Here is a 12,852-nt window from a genome sequence, read left to right as displayed (position 1 = left end):
AACCATGTTACGTCTATCTTATCTGTTGAAACCATGTTACGTCTATCTTATCTGTTGAAACCATGTTACGTCTATCTTATCTGTTGAAACCATGTTACGTCTATCTTATCTGTTGAAACCATGTTACGTCTATCTTATCTATTGAAACCATGTTACGTCTATCTTATCTGTTGAAACCATGTTACAAGATAGACGTAACATGGTTTCAACAGATAAGATAGACGTAACATGGTTTCAACAGATAAGATAGACGTAACATGGTTTCAACAGATAAGATAGACGTAACATGGTTTCAACAGATAAGATAGACATGTGTTGAATATATTTTTATGATAATTAAATATCTATTCTTAGGTCAGTGCTTGTTTGACAAGGGCCTGGTTTGTCTCAGCCTCAAACCGTGTTGTGCAATTATATAACAGCCTAGCCAACTGCTGCCTTTACCAGATCGTGGTGTTTTTGTCGTTGTGTATCTGTAGTCTGAATAGCGATAGTTTGTTAATTTCATCTGGTCATTTTCTTCCACATAACATAATAATATAGTAGTTGACAGCAATGACTAGTCTAAGCTAGTGGGCCGAGACAGTAAATAGAACATCAAAGCTTCCGTCCATCATGCTGGTAATGTGTCTGTTTGCAATCGGTCAGTTTGGAGGCGACGTTGGTTTCTGTGAACTGACTAGAGTTTCATTAAATTCGAGGAAAGAGAGAGAGAGAGAGAAAAACAACCACTTTCTGTAATTATGTGCTTATATCGGCATCATAGCTTATTTTTAATTTACTGTATATTTGTTTTTTGCTCAGCGACAGTAATGGACCACGGTTTCCATAAAGATAAATAGTTAAGCATATTCAAAAACTTCAAATAAATAAAACATGTTTTTCTTACGATTTCATGTTTGAAGTTTGATTGAATTTGTTTTGAATTTCACGTAAAGCTACTTGAGGGTTATCTGCGCTATCAAACCCTAATTTAGTAGTAATAGACTAGAGGGAAGGAAGCTAGTCAACACCACCAACCGCCAACTCTTGGATTACTCTTTACTAACGAATCGTGGGATTGATCATCACTTATAACGTCCCCACGATCCACAGATTGTGAATCGAGCGCCATAACCACCAGGCCACGCCAGGCTCAGTTTAAATTTGGTAAGTTTTTCCAGTTTCCTAAACCCCTCAGCCAAGTAGAATACCTCATGTTATTTAATAAACCTAGGAGGACTGACTGTAGATGTGAGAATATTAATAAAATATCACATTCACTCAACACGCGTTATTAAAAAAAAAAAGGGGGGGAAGAAAATTTCTGCATACTTTTCCAAATCGCACAACTCGAAAGAAATGTTACCTTTCTCAATATGCATAAAAATGACAACAATGAAAATAATTATCGCTCTCAGAAACGTTGTTGATAATTTTTTCATCAGTTTCAAGTACCAATAAGGGTACTAAAGATTCGATAATTTGTTTCGGGCGTGTCTTTTCGATTACATAGCTTTCAGCCAATCAGATCTCGTTAGGAATATTTGGTAGTCCCATGTTGAGATGGTGGCAATTTTACGGGCCTATAACGCAAAGATCCGGGGTTCGTTTCCCCGCGGTGTACACAGTAGATGGCCAATGTGGCTTTGCTCTCAAACAAGCTATAAAGTCAGTTAAAGAGCAGCTCTAATAGTAGTTATTTTAATTCGTAAAAGAGGAACAAAAGAATAATGTAACAAAAGGAAATACGACACTCAACTGATTGTCGTAACCGTTACGAGTTAATTTCTACTCTCACGTGCATTTCTTAGCTTAAAAAAGGGACTAGGAAAGAATGTAGCATTAACTCCATAACAGACTCATTTGTAAACCAAACAAGAGAACAAAAACAAAACCTAACTAGCTGTACACTATTCGCGATGTCTACTAACATGTTTGTTTTATCCATAAATATCTGCTTACATAATACAAATATTTCTATATTTTCCTGTCATATCAATCTTTTAATTACTAATTGAGTATCCAGCGATCAGAAACACCATAATTCTTTCCTTACCACAATATTACTTACTTCATCACTCTGTAGGGGTAGATACTTGATCAAATGTAGTTAATAAAAGGTACAATCTGTCTGCTCGATGATGAGCCTGGCAAAGAGTCCAGTTTTCTCTATTTCTAGTAAATACCACCGATAAAAGAAATACGTGAATATTTTCTAGAATAAGTCGGATATTGAAAATTCCGTGTGCAGGTTATGGATATCCTTGACATATGAATGACTAATGTTTCAGAACCTCGGAGAGAGATTTGTACTCACGTTCTCGAGTGCGTAGTTGACTCAAATATATCGCGAACAACGCCTGCCGGTTCTGTTTCAGTGTCTAAAACTTGTCCTCACTCAACTGTTAGGTCCGTCAGCTGTAGAGCATATTGCGCCTATGGATATTCATAGAACCATTTCTTTTACAAACAAAGTAGGACTTGGGCGCCCTATCATAAGGAATGTCCCTCCCCCTCTCCCGAAATATTTACTCAAAAACAAATATTAAAGTAAAATAAGATGTTTGAAGTAAAACTTCTGATATTAAAACATTACAATTTAAAATAAATTATTATTTTTTTACATTCCGTGGATTGTTTCATTAATTCTGATGAAAGAGTTGGCACAAAGGATCACAAACAAAAGGTGCAATGAATTTCACCCTTTATTCTCCCGAAGAAGAAAAGTCAACTACTCGAAAGAGTTCGAATTTTGGTCTTTTTTTAAAAAATTCATACGTAATACGTAATGGCGTGCAGAGTATATTTGTGGAAATGACACATTAAAACACTTGTTTACGGAAATTAATCTTAGTTTCACAACTTGCTCTCCCTCTACATCTTTGTTCAGTAGACACCCAAGAGTTTAAACTATCATCCTTTAATTTTGACTGTTGGGGGTTTAGAAAAAACCCCATATCTAACATCTCATACCGTTACAAAGTTATGCACACCGAGGAAATTTTAGGAAAGTCTATATACAAAAATTAATTAGTATATACCTTACGTGGTTTATCCCAGATTGAAGTGAGTACTAGTGGCGATGCTATGACCAGAGTTGCGTATAATAAACAACTAACAGAGTAGTTTAATACTTAGTAATTATTTACGTCCCGCGAAAACAGTCTTATGAAAACGTTAGACTATAAAATTCGAAATAGATCATTCATTGGACCTCTAAAAACCACGTGACATGCTTTTTTTTTAGTGAGATAAGCCGATAAGAAGCAAGGGTCAGCAACTGACCTCAGTACACCCCAGACAATGTTTGCAGGTTGATAAAAACACGTATAAATACTTCCACAGGAAGTATTCCAACACAACACTCGACAGATTGTCATTACTATTGTACACACCAGACAATGTTTGCAGGTTGATAAAAACACGTATAAATACTTCCACAGGAAGTATTCCAACACAACACTCGACAGATTGTCATTACTATTGTACACACCAGACAATGTTTGCAGGTTGATAAAAACACGTATAAATACTTCCACAGGAAGTATTCCAACACAACACTCGACAGATTGTTATAACTATTACTCGAAAATTATCGCTCTTTTCCTCTGTGAATATTTCTTTGTAAAAAAAAATGTCCTAGGAAGAAGTAACATACCACTCGTACAATAAGCACTAGATATACACTATTCACAATGTGTCACCCAATGTTTACCTGAGTATTTTATTGTATTCATAAGCACCTGTTTGTATAATACAAACATATATTATCTATTTCTGCAAGAAAAATCTCTCTACATTTCCTAAAATCTTTCATGAAAATTTGAATACATTTTATTATAACACTAAAAAGTGATGGGAAATCAAATTCTACCAAATTTGAATCCTTCAATATGTATTTGCAACTTTGCCGCCCGAAAACAGACATAAGAAAAATAAAGAACCTTCTAGATCCTGGAAACCAAATCCCATCATGAGCAATATCTACTTTAAATACAGATTGTCTCTTCCCAGCATCGTTCTTTGTCCCAGCATTCATTGATCACAGTTATTTTCTAATCACATCAATTGCATTATTGCAATAGTTCTTTTAAAACCACATTTCTTGTAAATATTCGACCATCTTTCAAACACTTCTCCTCATAACAAATGTCAAAATAATTTCACTCGATGCTAAATGAATCCTTGGTACAAAAACTTTCTCCTTAACAGACTTACAAAGCAGAAAAAGGGCCGAAATTTAAGAGCTATTTACGCTTACGTTAGCGATTGAATTCAGCTAAAATTGGAAGGATCAATGAAGGAAGAAAATATTATAGGAGAAAAATTGGAATTGGACTCGTGTAACTCACGAAATTCGGAGATATCAAGCGTGACCTACTGACTGACTGACCGACAATTTTATAATTATGATAATTATGTTGATAACAATTTAATATATGAATAATGAGTTTTCACACTTCGTAACTTAAATATCGTTGACTTAATTAACCATATAATTAATTTTGAACAAATATCAGGGGTATTTTCTCTAATGTCATTAATTCGAGTTTATTTCAAATAACAGCTTTGTATAAATACTAGTGAATTACGTCATCAAGAAACCTAGTACAAAAAAAATCCTTTAATTTCAATACATTACGAATCTTTACTAGCTTGTCATGCAATAAACTGTAACTATTCGTGACTCATACTCGAATTTAGGAAAATATGTTTATAACTATTCATATTTAGGACTCAATATTACGAAAATGTGTTAGAAGTGTAATATACTGTAACTACTCATAATTCGAACTCAAACTACAAATCTATGTTTATAAGTGATAAACTGTGACTACTCCTGACTCAGACACACATCTTCACAGATGTGTTTATATGTAAGAAGTTGTAACTACTCATGACACGGAGACATATTTACACAGATGTGTTTATATGTAATAAACTGTGACTACTCATGACTCAGACACACATCTTCACAGATGTGTTTATATGTAATAAGCTGTAACTACTCATGACTCGGACACACATTTACACAGGCGTGTTTATATGTAACAAGCTGTAACTACTCATGACTCGGAGACACATTTACACAGATGTGTTTATATATAACAAGCTGTAACTACTCATGACTCGGACCTAAAACAACGCAAATGGATTAATAAGCCAGAAAATGTTTGTATATGATAAACAATCACCTTAAAACCATTGTGTATTGAATAATGTATATGTGGTAATTTGGAATAACGCGCCTTTATTCAACTGAAGTTTAATATTTGGATTTTTATATTTCAAATAATGTGGACATTCCTGTACTTGTTATTTTGACTGAATCTTATAAATAACATCTGTAATGAAGTAGCTTTGAACCAGATCGAGATGGTTTAGTAATTGGCGTGATAGGCTGAGACAAAAAAGGCCAAGATTTGAGCTGTGATATACCGCACTTTCACTATTGTTACTGTTTCACAGACATAATAAACCATATATATATGCTGGTATTCATAACAAAACCAACAAAGTTTATGATGAATATGGATATTTTAGTAACTTACATTGTGTTGAGGTCAAAATAACTAAATTGTGGATAAATATGTACTTAAACATATAGGGTTGGTAAAACTGCTGGTCAATAAGTTCAAGGTTCCAGAGCACTATATGGCACTGAACGCACTGCTATGTGAGCATTATAATTATGAAGTCATTCTCGCTATTCGGTTAAGAATAACCACATAGGCGGCAGGTGTTGGTAACTAATTTCTATCCCTCTAATCGTCCCCCAGTGGCACAGCGGTATGTCTGCGGACTTACAACGCTAGAATCGGGGTTTCGATACCCGTGGTGAGAAGAGCACAGAATAACCACATAGGCGGCAGGTGTTGGTAACTAATTTGTATCCCTCTAATCGTCCCCCAGTGGCACAGCAGTATGTCTGCGGACTTACAACGCTAGAATTGGGGTTTCGATACCCGTGGTGAGAAGAGCACAGAATAACCACATAGGCGGCAGGTGTTGGTAACTAATTTGTATCCATTTAATCGTCCCCCAGTGGCACAGCAGTATGTCTGCGGACTTACAACGCTAGAATCGGGGTTTCGATACCCGTGGTGAGATTAGCACAGAATAACCACATAGGTGGCAGGTGTTGGTAACTAATTTGTATCCCTCTAATCGTCCCCCAGTGGCACAGCGGTATGTCTGCGGACTTACAACGCTAGAATCGGGGTTTCGATACCCGTGGTGAGAAGAGCACAGATAGCCCATTGTGTAGCTTTGTGCTTAATTACAAACAAACTCCTTCTATTCAGCAGTTCCAAGATATGGTTTGATATGTCTGACTTTAGGGGTCATAACCTGGTAATTAAATTTTACGTGATACATGAGGTATCGTTAAAGTAAAAATCCTAAAGCCGGTTTAAAATCCTCTGTAATTTCTTCTAGCCACTATCTTTCATAATGGCTTAAACATATATCACTCATAAACAGTAAAAGAAAATTCTAATAATAGTTTGTCAGGTTTTCGGCTTAAATTTTTCAAAAGCACATGAGCAATGGATACGGTTAAGGTATTTTTGAGTTATCTAAATCAGCACAGAAATTGCAATTTCAACATGGTGCTTATACACTTAGTTTTGAAGTTCAATCACTGTACATTTATTTCTCCAACGAATTAAGTATCCTATTTCGTAATGAGAGCTTTAGAAACAATTTAGTTGAAGTGAAGTTGAGATTGCGATTGGTCTTAAACCCAGGGCATCTTTGGGGTGACAGAAGTGGCTGTCCCTAAAGCTTGGGAGGGGCCCTAAGATAGTAGCTTATGTGAGATATTTCTAATTAGGCCGGATTAATTCTTTCCTATAAGGAAATTACGCATTAACGTAAGGTTCCCAGCTGGATTAGGGGGCCCACGCGAGGTCAAGCTTTTTTGTTGCCCCTCTCCCAGCGTTTTGTGAAATGACGTTCCTGCTTAAACTAAGACATCAGAGTTCGTTTAATCTTTTGAAACTCAAAAAGTGAGCTCATTCTTTTTGTTTTAGATAATGTATTTAAGAACATATTTGACTTATTTTCAGTTCGTGTGATAACGTCATTATAAGATAACTATAGCTAATAAGGCTAATTGTTAGTGTACCAACATTTCAGTTTGTAATGTATTAGAATAAAAAGGCTTTATAACAGTTCCACAGTTGTCGTGGGGGGGTGGGGTGGGGGGCTTATTAGACTCTAACTATTTTACGAAAGCTGCAGTAAGCATTGTAGATCTTATAGCAAGTCTAGTGTTAGGTATTTAACATCAAAGTTTTTCAAATATACAATAAAGACTAGATAGGTCTTGTGGATCTTATAAAGAAAAATGGGATTCAGGTTGTTTATACCTTGGCTTTCAAAATGATGGGCAGGAAGAGCATTACAGTTGCTGGAATCTTATAATGCTAGCTAAACTACATAAAAGAGTTGTCAAGCCGTGGATTTTAGAATATGTATTTCCCACTTCTAGATAACACTTTTTTAAAGGTCTCACCACCCGCGATAACAGCGGATATTATAATTTAACTCGCTTTTGTTGATTTGCTTCAAATTATTCCTATAATAAATTAACACTTTGGCAATTAATATCCATCATTTCATAAATGTAAACGTGTTTCTTTATAGCCTAAAACTGCTCAATATGTTATATGCGCTGTGGTCGCCACGGGGATCGAGCTCAGAACTTTAGATGTAATTGTAGCTAGATTTAGACTATCTTGAGAAAGGTACTTAAACGTTTACTATTCCATAATCAGAAATAGGCCATTAAATCTTTGGTGATCTCCTTCTGAATATTTTTGATAACTGTTGTTCAGTTTCTGGTTTTTGCGCTTCACATATTAGGTAATTGATTATCAAACTACACGGATTTAGGGGGTGAGAATAAAATAGATCACCAGAAGCTTTCACCAAACAGAAGGGTCTTTTTCATTTGGGGTTGTAAACTACAGACGGGAGTTTGTCGACTGGTAATTCGACCATTTGTCAGCGCTGTCACAGCGCTAAGTAATGAGAAGCACATGTGTCTGTTTAGCACAGACGCTATACTTTTGTAGTGGTGCAAGATAAAGCACAATGAAAAGATGTGTAGAATTCTAGTATAATATAATTAAACCGATGGGAAAGTTTTTATATTCAATAATAATAATAAACTTATTTTAGTTGCGCTTAAAAATTTCCGAAGAAAAACAGTTTATTATTCAACAAAATTGTTTTATTTGTGTTGTTGTAAAGTGCAAAGCTACACAATGGGCTATCTGTGATTTGCCCACCGCGGAAATCGAAACCCGATTTTAGAGTTATAGGCCGCAAACCTTACTGCTGAACCACTGGGATGCATTTTACAAAAACAAAGTAAGTAAAAAAAGTCTGAAAAGTTAATGTTCCTACTAACACGTAGTTCGTTTACCATCAGATAAGATTACTCACCCCTATGGTGATTATTCTTTCGTTACTTCTAAACATGAAATAAAGTCTGGTATGAATGTTTTAAAGAAATATACAAAGTTAATGAAAATAAGAAACACTAAACTGTAATCTTAGCAGTATCTTAGGCTTTTTTATGTTAAATTTACGCTTCTTCTTGTGTGAAACTGGATTCAAAGAAATGGAATTTTGGTTATTTACTCTGATTCTCACATTATGGAGAAGAAAAAAACGCGATTAACAACATAATTAGAACAGAACAGGCTATAGTTAAGAAGCTACATTATTTACCATGATAATTATTTAGTTCTGGTCTATGTAAGAAACTTACTTTGACGAAAAGTTACTGATAAAATGAAAAAGAAAAGTTTATGTACACAAATACCATATGTTGATTAAACTTAAAACGACTTCCTGTGAAAGAAAAAAAATCGGGTTATTTTTATATCTTTTTAGTGTTGTTCTCCGCCTAAAATCGTGTGCTTTTGCTATGCAAATGAATGACCTCTGGTATAAGAGCGCTCAGTTATGGCTACTATTTGGAATCTCACTCACAAACTTGGAAGATATGGGCAATATTTTATCTCAGGAGTTTGCTTCGAATTTCGAAACATCCTGCCAAAAGCAATACAACCAACCAAGCTCGGAAAATAAAACAATTAATCTACAGTATTCCATGTAGTTGCAGCGAAATATGCATACGTGAAACAGATAGAAAAGTCAATCAGAAATTAAAATAATACTCTGACACACATCTCTGTACTAAGAAAAATCAGTCATAGCTCACTTGTTGACACTGAGTGCTCGCTAACTAACTCTCTAGTAAGTATTCCACTTGACTAGCCAGAGTTGTAGTCTAACCAGGTTAGTTGCTGCATCTGGGGGCATCAAGAGTGTGCGATAAGAATACTGATACTTAAACAATAAAAGAAGCCAATAGTACTGGTCATATGGAGACTCACTGAGAAGACCTCTTAGGCATTCAGTACCTCACAACACTAATTCAGCGGGTCTGCATTGCTCAGAGTGACACGACACCAGAGGCATGAATAGAGGAGGAGCAATATTTACATTGCATCAGTGAACGATCATTAGCCCCCTATCATTTGGATAAGAAATGATGTTTTGAATAGTGCCACTCGGAGGACCTTGATCGATTCCTCAGAATCCACATCAAGCAACATCATTGGGCTAGTGCTAATTTCCATCAAATATAACACTCAGAATCAACTAAACCACAGTAACTTGTTGTAGTTGAGCTGAGGCAACAGTTTGATTCACTAAGAGTAGAGATGAGGTCAAGGATTAATAGCATTGGACATCATAGAACGTGGCTGCCTATACAGATGACTTGTGGTGTTTGCATGGGAAGGCCTATCCGAGAGTGGAAGCTATGGATTATGATGAGGTAGCCTCACATCCACCATCAATTCAGCTTACTGAAGCTGAATAACTTAGGAAAGCAGGAAACTCTAGACCCTTCCTCTCCGATTGAGCCATAAATTTAGGGCATGTGCCGAAGCCAAAATAAAGCCCGGTACCATGCCCCGGCTAATCAGTGGTGGGGCAAATTTGCTTTAATTTCAACTGAACCAAGAATTGGCGGAAACATTTTATTTATCCAGTGCATGACTAGGCAGACTGCATATAGATCAAATGCCCATCAATAGTGTCAGAGCAGAAGATAAATAGTAGCTGCTACGCTAGTGTTTCTATTTTCTCTAAGAAAAGTATACTATATTATTTATATATTGTTACTTGCATTAACGGTATCCGTTAAAACATATGTATATTGAATGTCATTACTTTTTATTTCGAGTTATTGTTTATTACTATAAAGATTGATTTGCATTGTTAGATTAACATATATGTATTTAGGACTAACCTAAATTTTATAGGCTGGCCAAACCCCGTGATATATTATTGGGGTAACGGCCGTTAACAGTGAAAATAACCAACTGATGTTATGTGGGACGTGGTATTTTTCTTGGTAAGACTGATCTTATATGACATTATAAATATGTAAAAGATCCATGCCCTGTGAATCAAATCGTCCTATCAAGAAAGAAAGGTAGAAACTGCTATGGACAATTAGAAACACTGTCAGTGCAGAAATAGACAAATAACTGGATGGCAACATCATAAAGTAATTATAATGTGCATGGTTGTTGCCAATAGTTATTGCAGAAATAGACAAATAACTGGATGGCAACATCATAAAGTAATTATAATGTGCATGGTTGTTGCCAATAGTTATTGCAGAAATAGACAAATAACTGGATGGCAACATCATAAAGTAATTATAATGTGCATGGTTGTTGCCAATAGTTATTATAAAGAAGTGAACGCCAAGGTTCTTTGTTGAATTTTGGAAGGTGAATTAAGTATTGTATGTAAATGTTTCTACTGCCATGGACTTCCAAGGGCTTCCTATCATTGAGTAGTACCTTAGTTGCTGCACATCTGTTGAAATGACCATGTCAGAATTGTCAGTTTACTCTGGATTCTGATACTAGCAAATATCAGCGTTGTTATTAGAGTAAGATGGTGAGATTTTAATGATTTTGAACATAATGGTAAGAGTTGTCTTATATTTCTGTTCATAATGTAAATAAAAATTGTCTTATTATCAGCTAACTCTGATGTCAGCTTGGATGATTCCACTCGCTACAAAATAACTTGCACACTTACTAAAGGAATACTGTGGACCTTTAACCTGTAACCAATTTTGAATCCATGTATCTAAACAGTTTAAAGTGAACTACCATAAAAGGTGCCCCACTATCTCACAATTACAGCTTAAGCATAAGTTATTTATCTAAAAAATATATCAAGTTAAAATCGTATGGCACTAAAATAAATGTTCTGTTATTATTATCTTAAGTTTCAGTAATTTCTATACGCTTGAAAATTTGTTTTTCATTTTGCATATTTCTAGTCAATCTTATTTTAGCTGGAACAATGCACTTGAAAACCTATCATACATTTAAGATAATAAATCTGTTAATTTTGATGGGTGTGAGATTTTCTACAATATTGTGTATATGATGAAAAGTAAGTTCCATACATTAAGCACGCTTATAAAAGAACATTGGCATTATTTATTTGACAATTTTAACATTGAAAACTGTATTTTCTTCAACATTCATGCCCTGTCTCTTTCCTCTGTGTCTTAACAATGATTCTGCAGGAGAATATTCCATGAAGTCAGACCTTTTGGGAAGGCAGCCATTTAATACTTCTCCCAATTTTTTTAAAGCAGCTTCCATAAACAGTCTAATTTCGCAAGTGTATAATAACATATAACAGCAAGCACACTTAAGCAGATAAAGACACAGTAGTCTACTGGAGTTGAATCAAGGGGTTTGACAGGTATTTGGTTAAATGTGTATGCTGTAGATATCTTTCTCATAAAAAAAATAGGCATTCATTCTGATGTGTGATTAAATGCTTATAAGTCTTTATCAAATCCTTGTATTATTAATGGTGATTTGAGTCATATCCATAGCCTCGACTTCGTGAATGAGGGCGTTCATACTGATTGGATTAAGATGTGGTTTCAGAGCACATTACTATCCTAAATTCTATGCTGTGCGAATTCTTCTCCTTCTATGGGGATATTTGAAATGTTGTGCCCTTTGGGTCTACGTCATTTAATTAACAATTTCGCTGCACGAATATTTCTTTCCAGAAAGAACAGTCAAATTCTAGAGGCATTTTACAAGTCTGATTTAGTGCAGTTTGCTTTTATATATATGTTACGTAGTCGTATTTCTAGAACGGTCTGGATTTTCTTACGATACCTAATTTGGACGATTAGCATTACTATACTCTGTCGTTCTTATAGCGCACCCACAGCTTCAGAGTGTGGAGTGCGTTTTCGCGGAAACGGGTTGTGAATCACAAATACCCGAATTCACAGGCTGGACACGTTAACTACAAAGTTACGCCCGGTCCAACATAGTTCTACACATTGAGCTTTTGCTCACAGCGTGTTCTAAGCAGTTACCATGGTTACTTGAAAGATCTGAAGACTGAGCTTCATTATCAAAAAGCTCCAAATGCTGAGCATTATTAACTGTAAACTCTAACAGACGGGCTTTTTAAGTCCTGAACATCACTTACAGTATTTACTGTTCCTAACACTAAATCTGAACACTGAGTGTGATCAGTAGCAATATAGTTGAAAGGTTAATCACGGACCATCGAGTATAATTAACAGCAAAGTTTGGACACTAAGACGGTAATTCCGGACCATCGAGTATAATTAACAGCAAAGTTTGGACACTAAGACGGTAATCTCGGACCATCGAGTATAATTAACAGCAAAGTTTGGACACTAAGACGGTAATCTCGGACCATCGAGTATAATTAACAGCAAAGTTTGGACACTAAAACGGTAATCCCGGACCATCGAGT

At 35.5% G+C, this 12,852-nt stretch overlaps 1 protein-coding gene across 1 annotated transcript in view; it reads right to left on the bottom strand.

The window, feature by feature from the left end:
* Nucleotides 1-12,852, bottom strand: part of LOC106471111 — a 221,365-nt gene that overhangs the window by 183,802 nt on the left and 24,711 nt on the right. The window lies entirely within an intron of this gene.

Source organism: Limulus polyphemus, unplaced genomic scaffold (assembly GCF_000517525.1).
Source record: "Limulus polyphemus unplaced genomic scaffold, Limulus_polyphemus-2.1.2 Scaffold110, whole genome shotgun sequence".
Classification (NCBI taxonomy): domain Eukaryota; kingdom Metazoa; phylum Arthropoda; class Merostomata; order Xiphosura; family Limulidae; genus Limulus; species Limulus polyphemus.
Note: the sequence above shows the minus strand (reverse complement) of the source record. Positions and strands in the feature narration are given on the sequence as shown.